The 20,942-nt window shown below is 42.0% G+C and overlaps 1 protein-coding gene and 1 long non-coding RNA gene across 13 annotated transcripts in view; one reads left to right on the top strand and one right to left on the bottom strand.

Annotated features, from left to right (window-relative positions):
* Positions 1–20,942, bottom strand: part of LOC124470004 — a 121,433-nt gene that overhangs the window by 21,448 nt on the left and 79,043 nt on the right. For 2 of the 12 annotated variants that reach the window (XR_006956364.1, XR_006956362.1), the window contains exon 2: positions 20,198–20,312. The exons of the other annotated variants lie outside the window; for them this stretch is intronic. The gene's annotated coding sequence lies outside the window, so the exon portion shown is untranslated. The remainder of the gene's footprint in view (positions 1–20,197; positions 20,313–20,942) is intronic. 12 annotated transcript variants of the gene reach the window in all.
* LOC124470008 lies at positions 14,555–20,231 on the top strand. Its single transcript, XR_006956366.1, has 3 exons — positions 14,555–16,706; positions 16,981–17,174; positions 20,177–20,231. It is a non-coding gene; the product is annotated as an uncharacterized LOC124470008 (long non-coding RNA).

The following is a 20,942-nucleotide window of genomic DNA, read 5'->3' as shown; positions in this document are numbered from 1 at the left end:
TCAAGACTTTCGTGATCCAAATCAAAATTCTGATGCGACAGATCATTGGGTAATCGCTTTCTCTCCTAAAAGCATGTCCTCCTCAACGCTTTTGGTCTTTTAAATCTAACTATTTGTATTATCCGTGTGGTTCTTTTGCCATTTAAAATGCTATCCTTTCCCAGTTTTCTGCAGCCACAGTGCGTGCGCATCCCGATTGTTTACAAACAAATAATTGGTCTATGCAGAAGGAACGCTGATATCGCTGTTTTACTAGAACGTTGTATCTATGCGTCGTTGCTAATGTGTGCTGACATTGTGCACACCCAATTAATTCAAAATGTATAGGTCGCACATGCGCGAGTGCTTGTAAAAAATGCTTGCACTGTCTCAAAAACTGGTCGCAAAATGCGACCATTTGTTCGCAGTCTGGAGCCCTGAAAGGGTAAATATTTCGAGAATGATTAAGTTTATTCCGACTAGAATGAGCATAGGCATACACAATAGGCAATACTAAAGCAGCACCGAAAGTAACAACCCTTCAGTATCATTACTTGAAACTGAAAATTGTTTTGTTCCCCCCTCTCCATCCCCTTTCCATTCTGAAGCCCCCCCTCCCCCCCTCCCCCCCTCCCCCCCTCCCCCACACAATAATAGAGGGTTTTCACAGACGTCACGTTCTAGGCGGTAACCCGGATGCGCGGCGCCTGTGGAGGCACTCGGTATAAAAAACTGAATGGAGTACAATGGAATATTAAGCGCTTTGGATATTGTTGGGGTCTTTTTTGGGCCTATGTAGGGTGAGGTGGTACGTGCAGGGAGTAGCCCAGGACAGAGGTCAGCTGAGGAGGAGAAACAGCCCCTAGTAAGGAAATAGTTTAAAGTTGAGACAGTGTTGTTGTCCCATATTCAGTTATGGGACAAGAACCTCTTTGTGAGTCACTCACCCCTCCCGTTAGAATGTTCTTTCCAGCAGGAAGGCAGGTCAGGATGACCTGATAGCGTGTTCCCCTAGTTATAACCACCGGTATCATAGGAAACCAACAAATAGAGTGGACACATCTGTTTATCTTGAACAAAGTATGTGTTGTCTGAATGGTGCCAAGATAATTGTGTGACGTGGGTTGGACTGTATAAAAGTACGTGTCTATTGAATACATGTCAGACTTCTCTGGCTAGAGAAGTTCCGCGTGTGTTCCCAAGAGCCTATGCAATAAAGACGAAAACATTTATAATCTACTTCTCGACTCCTAAGCCTGTTAATTTTTACACCATTAAGAACCACTTTTGAGCCTCCAACAATACTTTAAGTGTATGTAGCCATGTCCAAACAACCGAAAAGCTAATCAAAACGCGTCCAATATGCAAAGGCATATGGGGAAGGACTTGGACCACAAGAAAATGCGATATTTCGAGAAATAACGATTTATTGGCGGTGCAGATCCCTAGGAGTTAGCTCCTTCTTGGATCCGTGACGACCCGGGGATTCTTCCTTCAGTTGCATTTCCCGAAATGGTCAACTACCTGTTTTTCTCGCCGAGCCCATACACAGCGGAAGACCTTAAATCCTACAAAGGTTTGGAGGCCTATAACCAGATGGTGTGTGGATGGGTGAGGGAGACGCAGTACCAAGTTATCAACGACCGTTGTGTTGTGAAGGCCAAAGTAAGTAATGCAATAACGTCTTTAACCAACCTAACCTTAACTGTATGATATCATTGCGATACTCAAGTGACTCTCAATCTTGTTTTTTCCCTGGTAGATCTTGGTTGAGCATTGTCAACCACAAGCACCTCCTGTACTTTGATAATCTCTGACATTCCTCTCCCTGGTTTTTAATAACTTTTGGAAGTCGATAATATTGCAAATGTTTTTCTCGATCTGTCCTATTGGTACAAATTTAAACACGGCAATAATTAACAATTTTCCTTGACGACGTTCGGTATATACTTCAGTGCCTGTGCTTTGTTGTGATGCGGAGTGCCTCCAATATGGCGACTTCCGGTCTGATGACGCGCCGTGAAAACCCTCTATATTCACACTAATTATAAACTGGGCCTTACAAAAAGCCATTATGATTTTTTTTTATGTCAATCTTTGCAACATTTTATTAATGGGCAACCTACTACCGAGTATCCCAAGGCACAACCTGAGAGTAATAAGTTGGCGATCTGATACAAAGACATAGCATTACATCAGGATCATCAGTTTTACAAGCAAGTTATCAGTACAATGACTGTGAAATACTTTCAGCAACATACACACACATCCCTATAACGTTAGTTATCTTGCTCCATACTGCTAGACTAAGTTACTGTACTGTACTTTAGATTGTCACCATCCTTACTAGCTAGCTAGCTACCTCGCCAGAGATGGAATAAAGAATAAGAATAATCTTTGTAGGTTAGTCTATTAGCTAGCTTGAAATATTATATACAGATCTTACCCAGAGGTGAAAGAACATGACTAGTCTGGCTCTACAAGGTTGTGCTGGTGGTATTTTATGAAAAGGTTGTGGGGTTTCTCATTTTTTAATTGAGACCTGTATGCTTTGGCTTTGATTATTGTTGTGTCCCCTTGGTTGTTGATCTTAATGTTTTGGATATATCCTTCCACTGCGCATATTGCAGTCCATTTTGCCTTGATCTGTTCTGGAGGATATCGCGGAGATATTAGGCCCTACTCCAAAAAGAATCACTGACACAGACAGTGTTGTGCATGAACGAGTTCATAAGACGTAGCAACAGTAACTGAGGGGGCGGGGTGCATTAACGTGCGCTAGGACCACTGATTCGCCAAACCTGCTTGCAGTCTGTGGTCTACCACAGTCCCCGACGTTGGACTCATCGCTCTCATTATATATTTTTTTTCTAAAGATGATTTGATTTTGTAACGAGTAATGAAGGTTTCAGTGGAAATGTATCAGAGTAAAAGTATCAGTTTTATTTGCAAAATGTAGCGAAGTAAAAGTAAACAGAAATTTAAGTAGTAAAGTAGAGATATCCAATAAACGACTTAAGTACAGTAACAAAGTATTTCTACTTCGTTACTATACAACACTGTTAAGGAGCCTATCTATAACGCAATGAGCAATTAATTTGGTTTTATGTTCAATTCTGCTCATTATTCTTGCAACAGGTTCCTGTAGTAAAAACGGTGCAACAGGTTCCTGTAGTAAAAACGGATAAGACATGTCTGTCACAGACTTCCTGTATCACCTCTGCTTGTAAAGCCTCAATCTAATCGTGTTTACATAAAATAAACCTGCTCCCGAGCAGGTTTAAGCTTACGGACCTGTTGCTATGACAGCAAGTCCAGGATGAGCTTCGAAGACCCAAACAATCCAAGATAATGACAAATCGTCAACAATCAAAGCCATCTACCTGAGTTAGCGACGTACGGAGAACGGGTTGTATAAGACACAAAAAGGGGGAGTATTGGGATTCGGCCTTAGGGTAAATTTAAAAAAAAAATAAGATTAATGTCATCGGATAGGTCCCTAATCTTGCATTTGGTAAAGAGGGATGACCACAAACTTGTCCTGGTAGGGTAGTACTACACACAGTGTTTCCCACAGATTAGAAATCTAGTTGTGGCGGGGAGGGGGGTGGGGGTTGTCCGACTGGGGGGGGGGGGGGAGGTGGCGGGGTCGTAATAATTCCTTTGTTAATAATTCGTTACACAGTTAATTTGTTAATAATTTGTTACATTGAATATTAATTAATCCTAAACGATTCACACCTTCACTAAATTACAACAACTAATATCATTTCTGCATTATGCATGTAGCCACGCTAGTGCTAAACAACTATTTAACTGGTCGGCTCCAGGACGCCGGGTAAGTAGCTGGCTCCTGAGACTTCTCACCAAAAGAACGAAGGGGAACCTTCGAATAAGGTCCCTAGCGAAAAGTAGCCTCAACTTTCCTCGACTTTTAGCTACGGCACTAATGCTGAAAGCTCGCTGATATAACTGCCGATCTTACTAGAACGGCGTATGTATGCATTGTTGCTAACGTGTGCTGACGTTGTGACTGTGCATATGTGAGAAAGACGCATGAGTGACAGAGAGACGGGGGAGGGCAGGGGAAAGGAAATGCAGCTGAACGAATACGATGCGTGTTTTAACCTAAATAGCGATAAAAAAAATGTTTCACAAAACGCAATATGTGGCGGCCGGTGTTGATTCTGTGGCGCACAGCCACAAATTAGTCTATGTGTGGGAAACACTGCTACACACTTCTGTGAGATCTCTGACACCTTTGCAAAGTGGGTGTCTGACTGTAGCTGTGATACACAGACTATATTTAGGGAACGCGAGTCAATGGGGCAACTAAAGAATGGTGACATGTCAGTGAACTTCTTGTAAGCTACATACACATCATCTCTGCACTCAATGACATTAACGATTCTGCAAAAATTGCTCCCTATAACAAATGTAGTGTTGTTGTTTGACTTCATGTTAATTATAAAGTTTTCCGATTTAATCTCAGCATATTTTCGAAGAACCACAGAGCCAAGGGGTACAGGGCCCTGGGAATGTTCCTTTTTTAAGTTTGTCTCGTTTACAGGCTTGGTGTCTACTAAGGTTAGTTCAGACAGTCTTCAAATTATCTGAGCAAGGGGATATGAAGGTTTGCGGACTAACTTTTTGAGTTTGCCCCAGTAATTTTCAAATGGAAACAAGGAGATTGAGTCCAAGCAGCCAAAGTTCTTAGAGTCTTGTGCCAGATGAACTAAACCATGCACATTATAGACAATTAGGTCTTTACCATAAAGCTCACCATGATGACTGACAAATGTGTGCAATAAAGAATTTGCATAATCAGTATGAGTTTCAGCCAATTTGGGGCTAACCAATATAGCAATAGCAGTAGACAACAGTATGAAGTTGTAATACACCACAGGATCTAAAACACCACACAACACTACCGGCCCAGTATAAAGCAAAAACTGTCTACCCTCAGTGGCCTTCCACCTATCCACTTCCCAGAGTGATCGTGGTTTATGAGCAAATTCATCTGGAATGTAAAATCTCATATTCACAAGACTGCCAGAGATTCTAATTACAAGTCTGGAAGGTAGGCGAAACTTCAGTGGCCCCTTTAGCCAAAGGTTTATCAGCCGCCTGACTACACCTAAACACACAAGGTGCATATATAGTCTAGCGGAAATTGTGAGACCATTTTAACATTAACACCTGTAAAGGTGTGATGATGTTCTTCATCAGCCTGCCTTGAAAAGTCCTCATCTGTTCTGGTTATACCGTCTAAAAGTGGATATGTCATTCTGTTATCCATGTACACTCCACTTTGACTGCACTTGTCACACCCATGATACCCATTATGTGCTTTGGTGTTCTTGACAAATGACCGTGCAGGTGTGTCACATAACCGATTCTAGTCTCAGTGTGAATCTTTTCTCCTCAAAATCAAAACCTTTCTCAAGTCCAGCTAGTTCAGCCACAACATTTTCTAACAATATGATACTTGAGTCAGGTTTTTTGGTACCTGAGAAAAGACCTATCACTACTGGCTCCTTCATAGGGACAGTAACCAGTAGACTCAAAATTTGCCATGGCTGTAAATTAGAGCTCTTGAAGAGCGGCAGTCCGTCAATGTTGATTAGCAGTCTTAAGCAAGAACCATTTACCAATTTGCACTTAAGTGTAGATAAAGTCTTTCCTAAGGCAGAGACAATGCCAAAGTAGTGATAAAGACCATTACAAAGCTCCTTTTCTCTATATTTAGTCTTAGTATTACACACAAATAATTTCATTACTGATAAATGCTGTTTATGAGTAAATGACAATAAACTTGAAACTTGAACTAGTATTAAGGATGGTTCTGGCATCTTTGAGAAGCTCAGGGTGATAAAATCTTAAAACAGCCAAAAGAGCAGTAAGTGTAATGTGTGATATACCGAAATTTAAAGCTGAAGTAGAAAGCCGGTCAGTGAGAGTAGCACCTTCCTCACTATCAGAGAGTTCCTCCTGATCCCCATCAGTCAGCTTCTACATAGTCATCGTAACAAAAATTGTCAAACGGTACATTGTCTACAGCTTCATCTGCAGGACAGTCTACAACAATTGCCTCTACTATCTCTTCAGCTATGGGTTCAATCATACATGTAGCACCTTCAAAATCAGTAAGTATTTTGCCTAGCTCTACTCTCGCTCTCCTTCTAAGAGCAGAATCACTCACTGGTACAGTTTGTCTATTCATTTTTTGACCTGTCAGTCACTGAATATACCTAGCTGGACAGGTTGCCATCATGCAGAATCTGAAAGACAAATATTAGAAATAGTGAGTTGATGTAAAATCAAGAGTCACGTTTGAATGTACAGAAATGTGTACAGTCCTACATACAATTTTGGATTTATTCATTCAAGGAAACAATGACTGCGAAAAGTAAAAATTGATGGTTTAACATTTTAAAAGCTCATAATACATCACTAACAAAATATCTACAGTGCAAACTAAAGCTAGTGTAATTTCTCATTACACATGAATCCACACAGAATGCCTAAAATGTTAGACCTACCTTTCCAATTTAAAGACTGGCAAGGTAATAATCCAATCTTACAATTTGTTTAGGAACTGTACTTGATTACATATCCAGCCAAAACTATGGATAGACTATGAGTGTGCTGGTTTTGAGCGCAAAACTGAAGCAACTTTAGCTGGAAAGTGCACTAACGTTAGCTAGCTAGTTACAGCCTACATATTAGCCAGCTAGCTAGCTAGCATCACCAACACACAAAATAACGAGGGTATTTAATAAGCTAGCAAGTTATGGCCGAAATATCTTGTTATATCAACTGCAGCCAGGGCCAGGTTAAGGACATCTGGGGCCCGGGGCAGAAGCCTCCCCGAGCCCCCCCCAAAATATTTTTTTATATATATACTATTATTACTATGATTTTTATCATTATATATTAGAGAGAGAGGGATTGGTAATTTAATTGTGACAGACAAAAATATCAGTGATACATTGTAATCAGTGGCGGCTGCTGGTCTTTCAAAGATGAGAATCTCATTTTCGGCCTACATCCTAAAAATGTTTTTTTTATTTGGCTAGTTGTTCACTGGCTAGTTCACCCCTACGACAAGCCTAGCCTACTGAATGAATTAATGAATGAACAAACGATCTAACAAAACAATATTAATCAAGGAGGAAATGTGGAAATTAGGTTAAACTGAAACAAGGAACGTGGTGTATAACTGTATGAAATGTATGATGAATATTGGTTAGCAATCTCGCCAAGCAAATACCAAGAAATAGGTTGCTGCAGTTTGTCTTTCAACCACAGTTGCAAAATCCGCGATGGGACTGAGCTTGAATAGCTTCGGTGACTTTTTGTAGTACAAAATGACTGTCAATCAAAAGGAGATGCAGTCTTTCGACAGACCCTCCAATCATCACGCGGAAGCCCAGCGTCCAGGCCAGCCCACTCCACCATTCACCCCCAGAGACGCTGAGCATCCGAGGCGGGATATAATCTCAGCATTCATCCAATGACCGTATAGTTTCGAAGCACTGAAAAAAACTGTTCTGAGCTTCAACAGGGAAATGCACTGTGACGCTACGGGAATGTATGAGAAGGGGATCAGTCAGTCGACCTGCTAATATATGTACCTGATTCTGAAAGAACTCATCTTCAATATGAACGTGTTCTAACGCATTTAAAATGTTAACACAATAGTAAATATTTGACCGTAAAAAAAAAAATTTGCAGGGGAAGCTGAGCTTCCTTTGCAGTCTTAAAGAAATCGCCACTGATTGTAATACATTGTAACACGTAGCCCTAGGCCAGCCACGATGTCAAAATACACAACCCGTTCTCATTCCCAAGTCGTCAAATACCAACGCTTTGTCACGGCCCTAGGCATCGGATGTGGACGCACAGGGTACCCTTTCGCGTCAATATGAGACGAACTGGGATTTCAACTGACTCCAATGTAAACCCATTTGAGGCGATATTGGACGCTTTGAGCATCATTCCCATTGGATAGAGGAAGGGTGGGATGCAGTTGTATACGGAATAATTTTCTTATATCCTTAGATATTGTTCAACCCCAAAACACGAAAGTAACATTGATAATTCACCAATAAGATGGGTTAATGTTATGTCCATCCAGTTTTTAGAAATTTTGCATCGATTCTGAAAAAAAAATGAAAAAAGTTCAAATTTCTAGCGGAATATTTTCAGTGACCGTGGCTAGACGTTCTATGATTTATGTATTATTAAATAGGATTTCCTTGTATTTATTTATACTTGTACACTGTTGATATGAAGAATTTGTATCTCAAAATGAACGTTGTAGTAAGTATTAGGGCTGCACGATTAATCAAATTTTAATCACGATCACGATTTCGGCTTCCCACGATCAAATTCGCGTGATCGAGCGATATTTAAAATACGTCATTCCGTTAATAGAACACTCCGTATCAAAGATTTTTTTTTTTGCAAAGTCAATCTAGCGCTCCGTAAACCAATAGGTGCGTTCTCTGTGTCTGCATGAAACGACCAGCGAGAGTTGCCGCTTGCAGTCAGGGAGGGGTTATAAACGGCTCCTTAAGTCGGAAAATTTTTCATTTTATGTATTGGGCTAAACTCTTTCTCCAATCTGCAGGCTGCAGCCGGCTGCGGCGCTGCATGGAGTCGAATACACCTAATGTCTGATCACGTGCTTCCATGAGCCAGTCAGTGTTGTTCCCTGCACTACGCAGCTCAGTTTCCAGATGTAGACGGTTACAGACAGAGTAACGTGAGGAAATCTTAACAAAGAAAACAAAAAAAGACTACCTGTGACCTGCCTTCGCTAATCCCTAAAGCCTTATTTTAGATATAGTATAAGTTTAGATAGCTTGCAAATACAGAGGATAGCCTACCGAAGTTGAGTTAGCCAATGTCGTTAGCGATGCTAGCTAACGTTAGTTTGCAAGCTGTATAACGTTTAACTGGGGGTTGAAGCGCTGCCTGATTTACTGAAATTATTCTGAAATGTTATGTTCTACTAGCCATTAGCCTTCTTGAGCAAGGCACAGTTTTCCAAGGCCCTAGTTTAACTGAAACGACACAGTAAATAGTTCCTCTTTCAAGTAATAAGCCCCCGTTCAATTGTTGAGCATTAAATTAGCTGCAAGGTCTGTAGAGATCTTGAGACTAAGCCACTCGAGCGAACACAGATCTGTGTTTTGCTAATGCAGAATTCGGTAAAATAGAATCGGTAAAATAAACGTAATGAGTGGAACATAACATGAAGTAACATGGCATTTTATTTTGTGAGTTTTAACTTGTCCAGTGGGGCAAGTAAATTTCTCTTCCACTTGCCCTACAAAAAAATCCACTTGTAGCGGACAAGCCTTAATGTCGAGCCCTGCGTAATAGTTTTTTATTGATTATAAATTTTGAGTTTTATTCACATCCATTATGCAGGTACAATGCTTTGTGACCATAAAATTTGATTAGGTTAAAATCAACAAATAATCGTGATAATTAATCGTGATCTCAATATTGATCAAAATAATCGTGATTATCATTTTGGCCATAATCGTGCAGCCCTAGTAAGTATATAATTAAGAGTTATGGGGAAATGCACTTAATTAGCGAGGTAGGACAAGGACATGAAAAAGGATCAACGCATTCGTATTGGAACAACCCCAGAGGCTACCCTGTGAATTTTACCGCGGTAAATCTTCAGTGCTTTTTCATCCCTCTCCCGGTAAATTGACACTAATATCTTGCTCTGATTCTGGCATGCAAAATTGTGATTTGAGGAACTTGCATGTTTTATCTTTAATATTAAAAGGGACAGTCAATGTTAAGATTATTCGCATTTATGTATTTTTATCTACAATCCAAATGGGATATTAGCTAGTCTAGCCAGCTTGCCAGTTTCTCCTTTCTAGCTTTTTTGAGCGGGCTAATCTCCTTTTGAGCGGGCTAATCTCCTGGAATATACAATAGTAGGCCATCTCGATTTGCAGATCCAGGCTAGGGTTTACCTTCCTTTTCAATTCTACCATATCTTACTCGCAGCGGCAAATCAGTAATGGAACTAGTAGATTTTGAATCAATTTAATCAGTGAGCATTATAATGTCTGATCATTAGATTAGTTTGCTATAACCATGCAACACACTTTGTAATCACTTGTCTTTACCTTTATTTGCAGCTCCAGTACACTTACCTTGTCCCTACACCTTAACCAACCTTTGACCTCCCATACACAACCCAACGGCTCTTTTAAGAGCCAAACATCTCACCATTGTTTTGAGTGAGTCTGGGCCAGGTTTTATTTATTATTGCAGTAGTCTAAACAATTCATTTTCTAAAGTTTCCTTTACCTGGCTAAAGGACTAATAATAATATAAAAAACATCTACACGCATGCAAGCTGTTCCATGTTACAATGCTGTAACATTTCACCCAATTTGACTGTAAGCCTTTTGAGTTATTGACAATAGGCATTTATTATAAGACATATATCCCATGTGTATGGGTTAGTAGAGGCCTACTAAAGCTACTATTAGGTTCCGAGGTCTTTTATCACCCATTTTGGCTAACAAATGTTGGTATAGCCCTTTGAAGCAGCGGGGTGAGGAGACACCCTTTTGAATCACCCAGAAAATACTTGTTCTAATGATGACCGCTTCTTACATGGCTACTTCCAAATGTATCATGTGATACACTAAGTGAAAGCGGACTTCTCAAATGAGGTCCACTACAAAATGTCGACCAAATGAATATAAATTATGTATACTCAACTTAATGCATTTTACAAATACAATTACACAACTGGCAATGTGAATTTTATGCACACACAAAATGACACATTATTATTGGGGTTTTTCGCTGCCTAGAAATTGATATTCTAATCACTTAAAAGAAATAGACTAGAGAAAATCCCTACTTTCTTTCTTTTTTGCAGAAATGACAAAGCCAAAGACCAGGTTGTGCCCTTCCTGCCAGGCTCCAAACCATCAAAACAGGAAGACCTGCAGTGCGTGCCTGTGCTGCCTGCAGATCAAGCAGGACTTCCAACAAAAATCGAAAACAATTGTAATTGGGTATCTTCAACCCAAAAAAAACGAAATTCCAGCAGGGTACTGAACTCTGCCCAGCTGTCTGTAAATTTTCATCACTCTAATTTAGCTAGAGGTTGACTTAACAACAGGCTATGGCTAAGGTTGCCCGGGCAACTGCCCTTTTGCCCTCCTCGAGTGAAAGTGCCCCTCCGAGGAAAATAAATAAATAATAGTGAATTTAAACAGCTGCAAAATTTCATGTAGACCTAGATTTTAAAAATCGCCACCCGAAACATAAAGGCTACAAAAGTAGCCCTATTCACTTCCAATCGATAAGCCTATGGGCAACGAGAGTGGAAGTCACAAGGGGGAGGAGTATGCCTCCTAATCTGTTTACTCTGCGGTACTGCACGCGACCGCCACCTGAGCCTGCATTTTCTTGCACTTAAGAGACGGTCACGGTTGTTTTATTCTGTGTCGATAAAAAAACTGCTTTGACGTTGTCAGAAAAGGTGAGTTTTAAGTTGTAGAAATGTATAACAAATAAAATCATCATCAAGTTTTATGAAATCAATTAAAACCTTCATAAATCCAGGCTCAGTTTGCCACGTTTAGCCTAAATAATCAGATGGCTAGCTTGCCTACCAGACAAACAGCCCGTTATCACATGCACATTTTTTGGTAGGAAAACTTAGCTACATGTCTTCTGATGGTTAGTTTACAACATTTTGTTTTAACAAGAAGAATAAATTATGGAAGTAATGCATGACCTGAATTATTATCATTAGTAGGCAGGCTATTTTCTTTTCTTTTTTTGGGGGGGGGGGTGCCCTTTTTTCAGGCCAGAGCAACTGCCCTTCAAAATTCCTGTGGCAGTCCCTGCTACCTCATCTAAGTGTATGCCACATAACATCATGGTTGGCCGGGTCGTTACGCCTATGTGGGGTGATAGATGGGTACCAATGAAGGTGACCAACCTGTCTGACAAGCCTGTCACTCTGAAGAGGAACTGTAAACTGGCAAATGTGTCCCCATGTCTGGCCGTAGAGATTTTGAGATCTTCCAAGGCGCTAATTATGTAAAAGAGGTCACCCCTGACAAGCAGCCTACAGCTGCCAGCCCAACAGATCTGAGGCAGAGGTTGCAAGTTGTTGGTCTCGGCGATATAGATCTTGACTCCTGCTATACTGACTATAGTGGAAAAGAGAAGTTAGTCCAGTTACTAACAGGGAGTTAGATGGCTAAGCGGTGAGGGAGTTGGGCTAGTAATCAGAAGGTTGCTGGATCGATTCCCCGCCGTGTAAAATGATGTTGTGTCCTTGGGCAAGGCACTTCACCCTACTTGCCTCGGGGGGAATGTCCCTGTACTTACTGTAAGTCGCTCTGGATAAGAGCGTCTGCTAAATGACTAAATGTAAATGTACTCGAAAACTACAATGATGTATTTTCTAAGAATGCTTTAGATTGTGGTGAAGCCAAGGGATTTGTTCATCACATTCGGCTTACCAACGATCGGCCTTTCCGGCTGCCCTATCGAAGAGTGCCACCTGCCCCCAGAAGTTGCGGCAAACTCTTACAGAAATGGAGGAACAGGGGATTATTAGGAAGTCTGTGAGCAAGTATGCCTCACCACTGGTGTTGGTGGCTGAATGCAAGAACGCAAAAGGATGCTCATCCACTTCCCCATCAGTCCGACTGCTTGGCAGCCTTGGGTGGAAACATGTACTTCAGTACAATGGATTTGTCATCCGGTTTCTACAACATCCCCATGGCTGAAGAGCACAAGAAGTACACTGCATTTACCACCCTGCTGGGCTTGCACGAGTACAACAGGATGCCACAGGGGTTGTGTAATAGCCCAGCCTCATTCATGCGGATGATGCTTAGCATTTTTGGTGACCTCAACTTCAGCAGTCACTGTGTTATCTAGAGTTTATTTTATTGTTATTTCAGAACTTGTAGGCCTATTGCCATTGTTAATAAGCTATCTCAGACTAAGTTATCACTTCTCGCTGAATAATTGAACCAGCAATATTTAAAGAAGTTATCCAAGTGCCTAATTGGACATTAAATATAGGCTATAAAAAAATAACATATAGCCCATTTCTTCTTATTTTCAACATTCAATTGAACCAGAAATATTGGAACTAAATATGTAATAATTACAAAAAGATTACAAATTATAGAAAACATGTTGTACCATTTCAACATAGGCCTGTCTGTGTTTTTGTAGCGCGTTCCAGTCCGGGGTGCAGGAGGAGAGCGCAACACGCATATCAGGCGCAGCATTCAGTCTGTTTTTGTGCTTTGTCTTAATTTTTGTGCGCACAGAAAATCCCAATTCGCACGTGGTAGTGAAAGAAATAGGCATAGAAATACTGGCCTTACTGAGGACAGGATAGTCTGACGAAATGCTCATCCAGAATGACGATAAGGTCACAGATCCATAGGGTCAGTGCGATCGCAGCTGAGCTGCAACAACTCGGTTTCTTCTGCAGGACTAGGCGTCAACTCAAGCAAAGTAGGCCTATCAGGACTCTCAAATTCGAAGGGATTTTGCATCCTACTTTTATCATTCAGAATGGCATACCTCTCTGTTGGAAAATAGCGATCAAAGTTCTCAATACGCGCAACGACATGAGTTTGAATAAGCACAGACGGCACTGGTCTTTCAAATAGGGGAAGCTCATTTTCGGCCTATATCATATATATTACATTAATTTTCTAGTTCACTGGCTAGTTCACCCCTACGACACTAGCCTAGCCTACTGTTTATTTACATGTATTCATTTAGCAAACACTTTTATCCAAAGCGACTTACTTTACAAAGTGCATAGGTCACTGATAATAACAACGAGATAGCCCCAAAACATTGCGGGTAGCCAAAACATGAAGCACACATTGTGAACAACCGAAATAAGTGCCAAAGGGAAGAACCATAAGAGCATGTAGTTAAACAAGTTACAATTAAACAACATGAATCGCTATGAATGAAGGAATGAACGATCAACGAAACAAGATTAAACTCGAAGAAAATGTGGGAATTAGGTTAAACTGAAACAAGGCATGTGGTGTAGCTATAATTGTATAAAAAGTATGATGAACATTTGCTAGCAACTTTGCCAAGCAAATACCAAGAAATAGGTTGCCGCAGTTTGTCTTTCGACTACACTTACAGAATCCGCAATGGGACTGAACTTGAATAGCTTTGGTGACTTTTTATAGTACAAAATTAGGCCTACTGTCAATCTAAAGGAGATGCAGTCTTTCGACAAACCCTCCAATCATCACGCGGAAGCCCAGCGTCCAGGCCAGCCCACTCCTCCATTCACCCCCAGAGACGCTGAGCGTCCATGGGCGGGACATAATCACAGTTTTGAAGCACTGAAAAAAACTGTTCAAAACTGCCCCATTGAAGTCCATGGAAGCTGAGCTTCAACATGGAAATCGACTGTGGCGGTACGGGAATGAATGAAAAGAAAATCAGTCAGTCGACCTGTTAATATATGTAGCTGATTCTGAATGAACTCGTCTTCGATATGAACGTGTTCTAACGCAGTTAAAATTTTAACACAATAGTAATTATTTGACCATTAATTTGTTTAAGAAATCGCCACTGGCAGAGATGCAGATCGTGACAAGGCGACCCCCCAAAAAATCTCTAGCGACCCACCTGAGGGTTGCGACCCAGTCTTTGGGAAACACTGATCTAGATGACTTGCTTGTGTTCGCATCTACGGAGACGGAGGCCATGGGGAGGCTGGAGGTCGTTTTTCAGCGACTGAGGCTCCACAATCCCAAATTACGACCAAAGAAATGCCACCTAATGTGACCACGCTCTCCTCAGTCTGAAGAGGAATTTGTTGGATTGTGTAGTCCTTGCCCATCCTGACTTCACACGTCCTCTGATCTTGTCAATTGATGCTTCTCTAGACGGACTTGGTGCCGTACTATCACAGATACCAGCAGGTGAAGAGACGGCAAGGCCCATTGCTTTTGCAAGCAAGACAATGAGCAAGTCCCAGGAGAGGTACCCTGCACACAGACTCAAGTTTTTGGCTTTAAAATGTGTGTAAGAAATTCAGCCATTGGCTTAAAGGGCACCCTTTTACCGTGTGGACAGATAACAACCCACTCACGTATATTATGACAAAGCCCAAACTTGATGCATGTGAGCAGTGTTGGGTCTCGAAGCTGGCCCCTTACACATTCGACCTGAAGCACATTGCGGGGAAGAAGAACATAGTAGCTGATGCACTCAGCCAAGAACCATTGGCCACAGACTCATTACTGAGCGCTACGACAAGTTGCTCACTGAAGCTGAGAGCGTGGGCGAGGACGGAGTTCAGGACACTTTCCGTCTGAAAGTTCAGTGTCATGTGGCGGAGAAACCAACTCTTGGGACTCAACCTGATCCCCTCTCTATGTCATATTGGCCAAGACACCAGAGCCATCTGCCAGGGCCCCACTTGAAAGTATCAGGACATCTGCTCCTATGGAGTTAGTCTGCTCGGATTTCTGGAGTGCAGAGGACAACCGAGAGGGGAACCGAGAGGTTCAACAGAACGCTTGGAAGTATGCTGCGGTTGTTGCCACTCAGAGAAAAACACAAGTGGGTTGAGCAAATACAAACCTTAACATTTGCATACAATGCAACAGTACATGAGACAACTGGATATGCACCATTTTACCTGATGTTTGGTCGCATTCCAAGACTACCGGTTGGTGTAATGTTCAAGCAGGTGCTGCAGGACCCAGTAGTTGTGGATCATGGCACCTACGTGAAAACACTGGTGTCCCATCTTCATGAAGCAGCGAACATCGCTCAGCAGCGCACCATCAAAGAACAAGCTAAGCAATCCCAAGGTTACAACAAAAAGGCCAAGGGCACTCACCTGAACAGGGGTGACAGAGTGCTTGTCGCTAACAAAGGCGAGAGAGGCAAGAGGAAGTTAGCGGACAAGTGGGAAGCAACAGTCTACACAATCGTGGACAGGGATCCACGTACACATGTATACAAACTGGAAGATGACAAAGGAAACACCAAAGTTTTACATCGTAACCTCATCCTTGATATCAGCTTCCTACCGGTTGAGTCGCCTGAGGATGTGGAAAGGAGGGTCTCTCTCCAATGTCATGGATTCGGAGAGTGAGGGTGACATAGTGGATCTCATGGATTCCTTGGAGGATTCGGAGGATAGGATAAATAGGTGGATGCTAGGTGGGTCAGGAGAAACCGTCAGTCAAGAGTCTTTGGATGGAGAAGCTACAGAGCCAGATCAGTCAAGGCTTACCGGAGTCCAGCTATCAAGAGCGACTGAGGCTTGATCACCCTTAGTTTTCTCTTAATCAGTTTTTTTTTCAGATGGGCAGTAGCTTGTATGTAAAGACAATTTTCTTTATGTAATCCCCGGTCCAGTTTTGAGTGTGTCAATCGTCCCTGTTTTTGTTTGTTTGTTTGTTTTTTTTATCCTGTGGGTGTTTGGAAAGGCTTTTAGTGAAATTCAGGAGGAATAATCATTTGTTTTTCACACAAAATCCCTCTCCATTTTATTGCCATTATTGTACTGCTGTTTGTTTTATTTAATTATACGTTTTGATTTACTTTAAAGAGCTTCATAGAATGTATTTTGGCGTTCTGTCGACGACGTCATCGGTGTGCTTGGTGAGATCTTGTCTGTGCGGAGACTTTCTGAGGTGAGGCTTGCTCGGGAGCGCAACTGTGGGAAAAATTATAATTGTGTAGTTTGAAAAGGTCAGAAATCTGTTTGGTTGATAGTTACATTTTGTTTAGTGCTGTTGAAATGTTATTGTTGTTGAAGGGACTGTAGACGGGAATATAATGTAATGTGGACGAGTACTTTTTGGTGGGCTAGCTGGACCTTGAACTAGCTTAACTGCACGGAGCTTCTGTGTGTTTGTGTGTAACGTTACTCCTCTTTTTGTTCTCCCCTCCCCCTCTTGCATTTAGCTAGCTGCGTTGGAGAAGCCTGCTCATTGTGCCACATTTTGTATTTCTGTCCAGACTTTTTGAGAGTACAAATTAACTCTCACACCGCCAGAGAAGTTGTCTGTGCAATCATTCACAACGCAAGTGTCAGACAGTAAAGGCGGGCTACACCAGCAACGACACGTGACGCTAAAAGAATGTGGACTTCACTACGGGTGGGTAGATGCATAATTATTTTTTTTGTGTGTTTTATTTAATTATTTCCCGTGCTGGGGGCCCCTAGTGGCTGGGGCCCGGGGCAGCAGCCCCTCCTGCCCATTGCACAAACGCGGCCCTGACTGCAGCTAGGTTTGCAGTCAACATTGACCTTATTCAAGTAACCTACAAAAAAGACGAATAACGAACATTTACCACATGCAGAATATGGCTTGGAATCCGTTGAGGACAAACGGACAAACGCTTGTGTTTTTGTGTCCAATGTGGACTGGACCAATTTACAAAGAAATTAGTAGGGTGATTTCAGGTAATGTGGGACACTTTTTGGTAGAGGCTCCAGTAGACTTACAAAATAACTGTTAACTTGTTTCGCCCCAGTGGTGTTTCTGTAAATCGTTTTAGGGCTTAGGAAAATGTTCATGTTGGAATGAAATGGGAATACACAATATTATAGAAGCTACACACTTTCAAACATAACATGACCCCCTCTCTCACTCAGGCAGCATTTTCAGTTAATGTGGGACAGCTTGTCTGCTAAAGTGGGACAGTCATTGGCCGGGTTTCCCAGATTCGTTAAGAAGCTCTTAACGCTAAGATCTTCTTAAGAATGTTCTAAGAAGATTCTAGAGCGCCCATAGAATGTTAGCGTTAACCCAGCTAACACATTTACGTTGCCCTTACATTGTCGCAACGTCACGCGATGACCAAACATACGTGTGTATGCATCTGTGCGGCGCCAGTAGGTTGCCGCAACGTAATCTTGTGACGTTGCCAGTTAGTAACCGCGACGTCGTGGCAACGTTATTTTCCAACGTTGCCAGTCGGTAACCGCGACCTCCTAGCAACGTTGTTTTGTGACGTTGCCAGTCCGTAACCACGACCTCCTAGTAACGTAATTTTGTGACGTTGCTAGTCCGTAACTGCGTTGTTAATAATTTACTTATTTATTAAGTAACCTATATTTCATATGCAGACCTCATATGCCCAGAAGGCTACTTGTTTTGGTATAATAGATAGCCAACATTAGGAGGAATCCGGTAAATACCGCCTAAACCTCCATCACCAAATTGACAGGAGACAGCGGGGCCGTTTTGGGGGAGCTTGGCTGTTTGCGTTGTTGTTGGCGCGGGACAGTGCCACTCGAATTCTTCCATAGCAGTATACAAAGCATTAGTAAGACAACATTTGTTGTTTTGACAAATATGTTTCCCCCCACGATCAGAACAACTTAAGTATGCCTTACAATTAGGTATGCCTTACAATGAGTTGGCAATGGCTTGAGTATTATTTTGAGTGTCTTATATTTGCACTTGCCTGGCTGCCAGCTGTTTTCCGGGGCCTCCCATGGGTTCTCCTCCACCAGACCAGAGTTGACACCTAGGGGTATGGCATCTAGTGATGCAAACGTTTTAAGTCATGCTTTTGCTTCAAAGCATAGCCTTTAGGGTTGCCATGGCTCATACAATTATTGTCAGTCATTACTAGGGGTGGAACGGTACACTGAAGTCACGGTTCGGTTCGTACCGCGGTTCAGACATCACGGTTCGATACAATGGGGGGAAAAGCGAAACAAAAATGCAGAAGCAGAGCTCCAGACTAACTACTGTACATGCAAGTCTTAGCTAAATGTATGATGCGCTTGTGGATCAGTCCTCCTACACCACAACACGATAGGCTACTAGCTGAGCAACAGCGCAAACACAGGCAGGGATACAGTAGCAGCAACGCCGGCCCTGGTCCCTTACATATACAACAAAACACGGACGTTGATGGAGCGCGGGTTGTCAGCTGCACACTCCGTTTCACTAACGACTGGACTTCTCGTGCTACCTCACTGTGACTGTTCATTTTGTTGACTGAGTGGGAAATGAAAGCGTCAGTTCTACAGACACGGCCCCTGTATGAGCAGCACACAAGCACTCACCTAGCTGAGAAGCTACAGAAGATTGTGGCAGAGTAGAAACTAGAGAGGCCTGGAAATTTTGAATTTATTGGGTGTATACAACGTCAGCATACGTTAGCAACAACTCATAGATACTACTAATACGCTCTGGATAAAAGCGTCTGCTAGACTAAATGCACGTTCTAGTAAGACAGCAATATCAGCGAACCCTCAGCATTAGTACCGCAGCTAAAAGTCTAGGAAAGTTTAGGCTATTTTTCGCTATACTTACACTACGAACATTCATATTTAGCATTAGCGTTGCATAGGCTACGTCTTTAGTGCTGCTGCTGCTAGCTATCTCTGACTCACTCAGGGCCTTCAACTCTAGATAGAGTAGAGCTCCGTCCTATGTCAGGGATGTCCAATCCTGGTCCTCGAGGGCCACTGTCCTGCATGTTTTAGATGTTTCCCTGACATAGGAGGAGGACCCTTTCAAATGAATGGGTCGTTATCAAGCTCTGTGGAAGCCAGGTAATGACCATTCATTTGAATCAGGTGTGCTGGAGCAGGGAAACATCTAAAACATGCAGGCCAGTGGCCCTCGAGGACCAGGATTGGACACCCCTGACATAGGAGGAGCTCTACTGGTCCCTCAACACCATCTTCCTGAGGACTGTCTGCAGAGTCTCTGAACATCACTAGGAACCCCTTTCAAGCGTAGAACTTGCACTGTCACACTAAAAACAACATGTCAACTACAATGACACCACATACAATTCTTACTTGAGGATTACAGAGTGTGAGAAAGGTGATACATTGGCAATGTTGCACTTAGTAACAGATTGTTATGATATGATTTCCCATATGGCATTACTAAGGATGAGCTGTGTCTCCTGAAATGTAACTCTTGGAACAATCACCTTGTAATGCCATTTACCACTTCATAATAACTTCATAATAACTGGAGCATATATTTGCATTGTGTGTGATTCTACAGTGAAAGCTTTGGTTTGCAATTCATAATTATTTGTTTTTTTTACTCAAGTTATGGTGTCTGTCAAATGACTGTCAATGTTTCATCCATGCCAGTCTAATAGTTTTGTCTCTCTGCCTCAGGAACACACCAGACTGCCTTACCGCTTCTGTGTTCTCCTGCCACGCCACAACTCTGACTCAGCCCAGCTACAGTTCCACGTCTGCCATCCTCACCTTTCCCTCATCAGCTATTCATCACCACCATTGTCTCCACAACCTTAAATACATTTACATTTAGTCATTTAGCAGACGCTCTTATCCAGAGCGACTTACAGTAAGTACAGCAACATTCCCCCCGAAGCAAGTAGGGTGAAGTGCCTTGCCCAAGGACACAACGTCATTTGGCACGGGGAATCGATTGTTGCCGAACTATTAGTGGTGTTTGGGTTGGTATGAACAGAAACTGCTTCTACAAATCCCCAGTGTGGTCAATATTGGTTTGTGTGCATGAATATGAAGGTGTCTGGTTGGATTTCCTTTTCCATGAAGTGGCTGAAGGGATATAATTATAATATTAAGAACTAAAAAGTACCAGCAAAGATATCACACTCAAAATTAATCTGTTAGACCATGCTAGCCACAGGAGTACATTACCTAGCCAGGCTAGTCTAAAAAGTTAAAAGTATGACTTCATTGTTTAACGTTACCCCTGAATCAGCCCCTCATTTTAACGTTAAAATGAGACTGGTACACTATTTCACAGTTCAGCTATTCATTTGAGCTATATGTTTTGTCCATATACAATTACTTAAATCAGCACGCCTACAGTTGCTCCTATGTGATTGACACAGGTAAAAGACTAACTAAAAGCAAAAACCCATTAATTGTACTGGATTGGGCCTTTAAA

Source organism: Hypomesus transpacificus, chromosome 8 (genome assembly GCF_021917145.1).
Source record: "Hypomesus transpacificus isolate Combined female chromosome 8, fHypTra1, whole genome shotgun sequence".
Classification (NCBI taxonomy): Eukaryota; Metazoa; Chordata; class Actinopteri; order Osmeriformes; family Osmeridae; genus Hypomesus; species Hypomesus transpacificus.
Note: the sequence above shows the minus strand (reverse complement) of the source record. Positions and strands in the feature narration are given on the sequence as shown.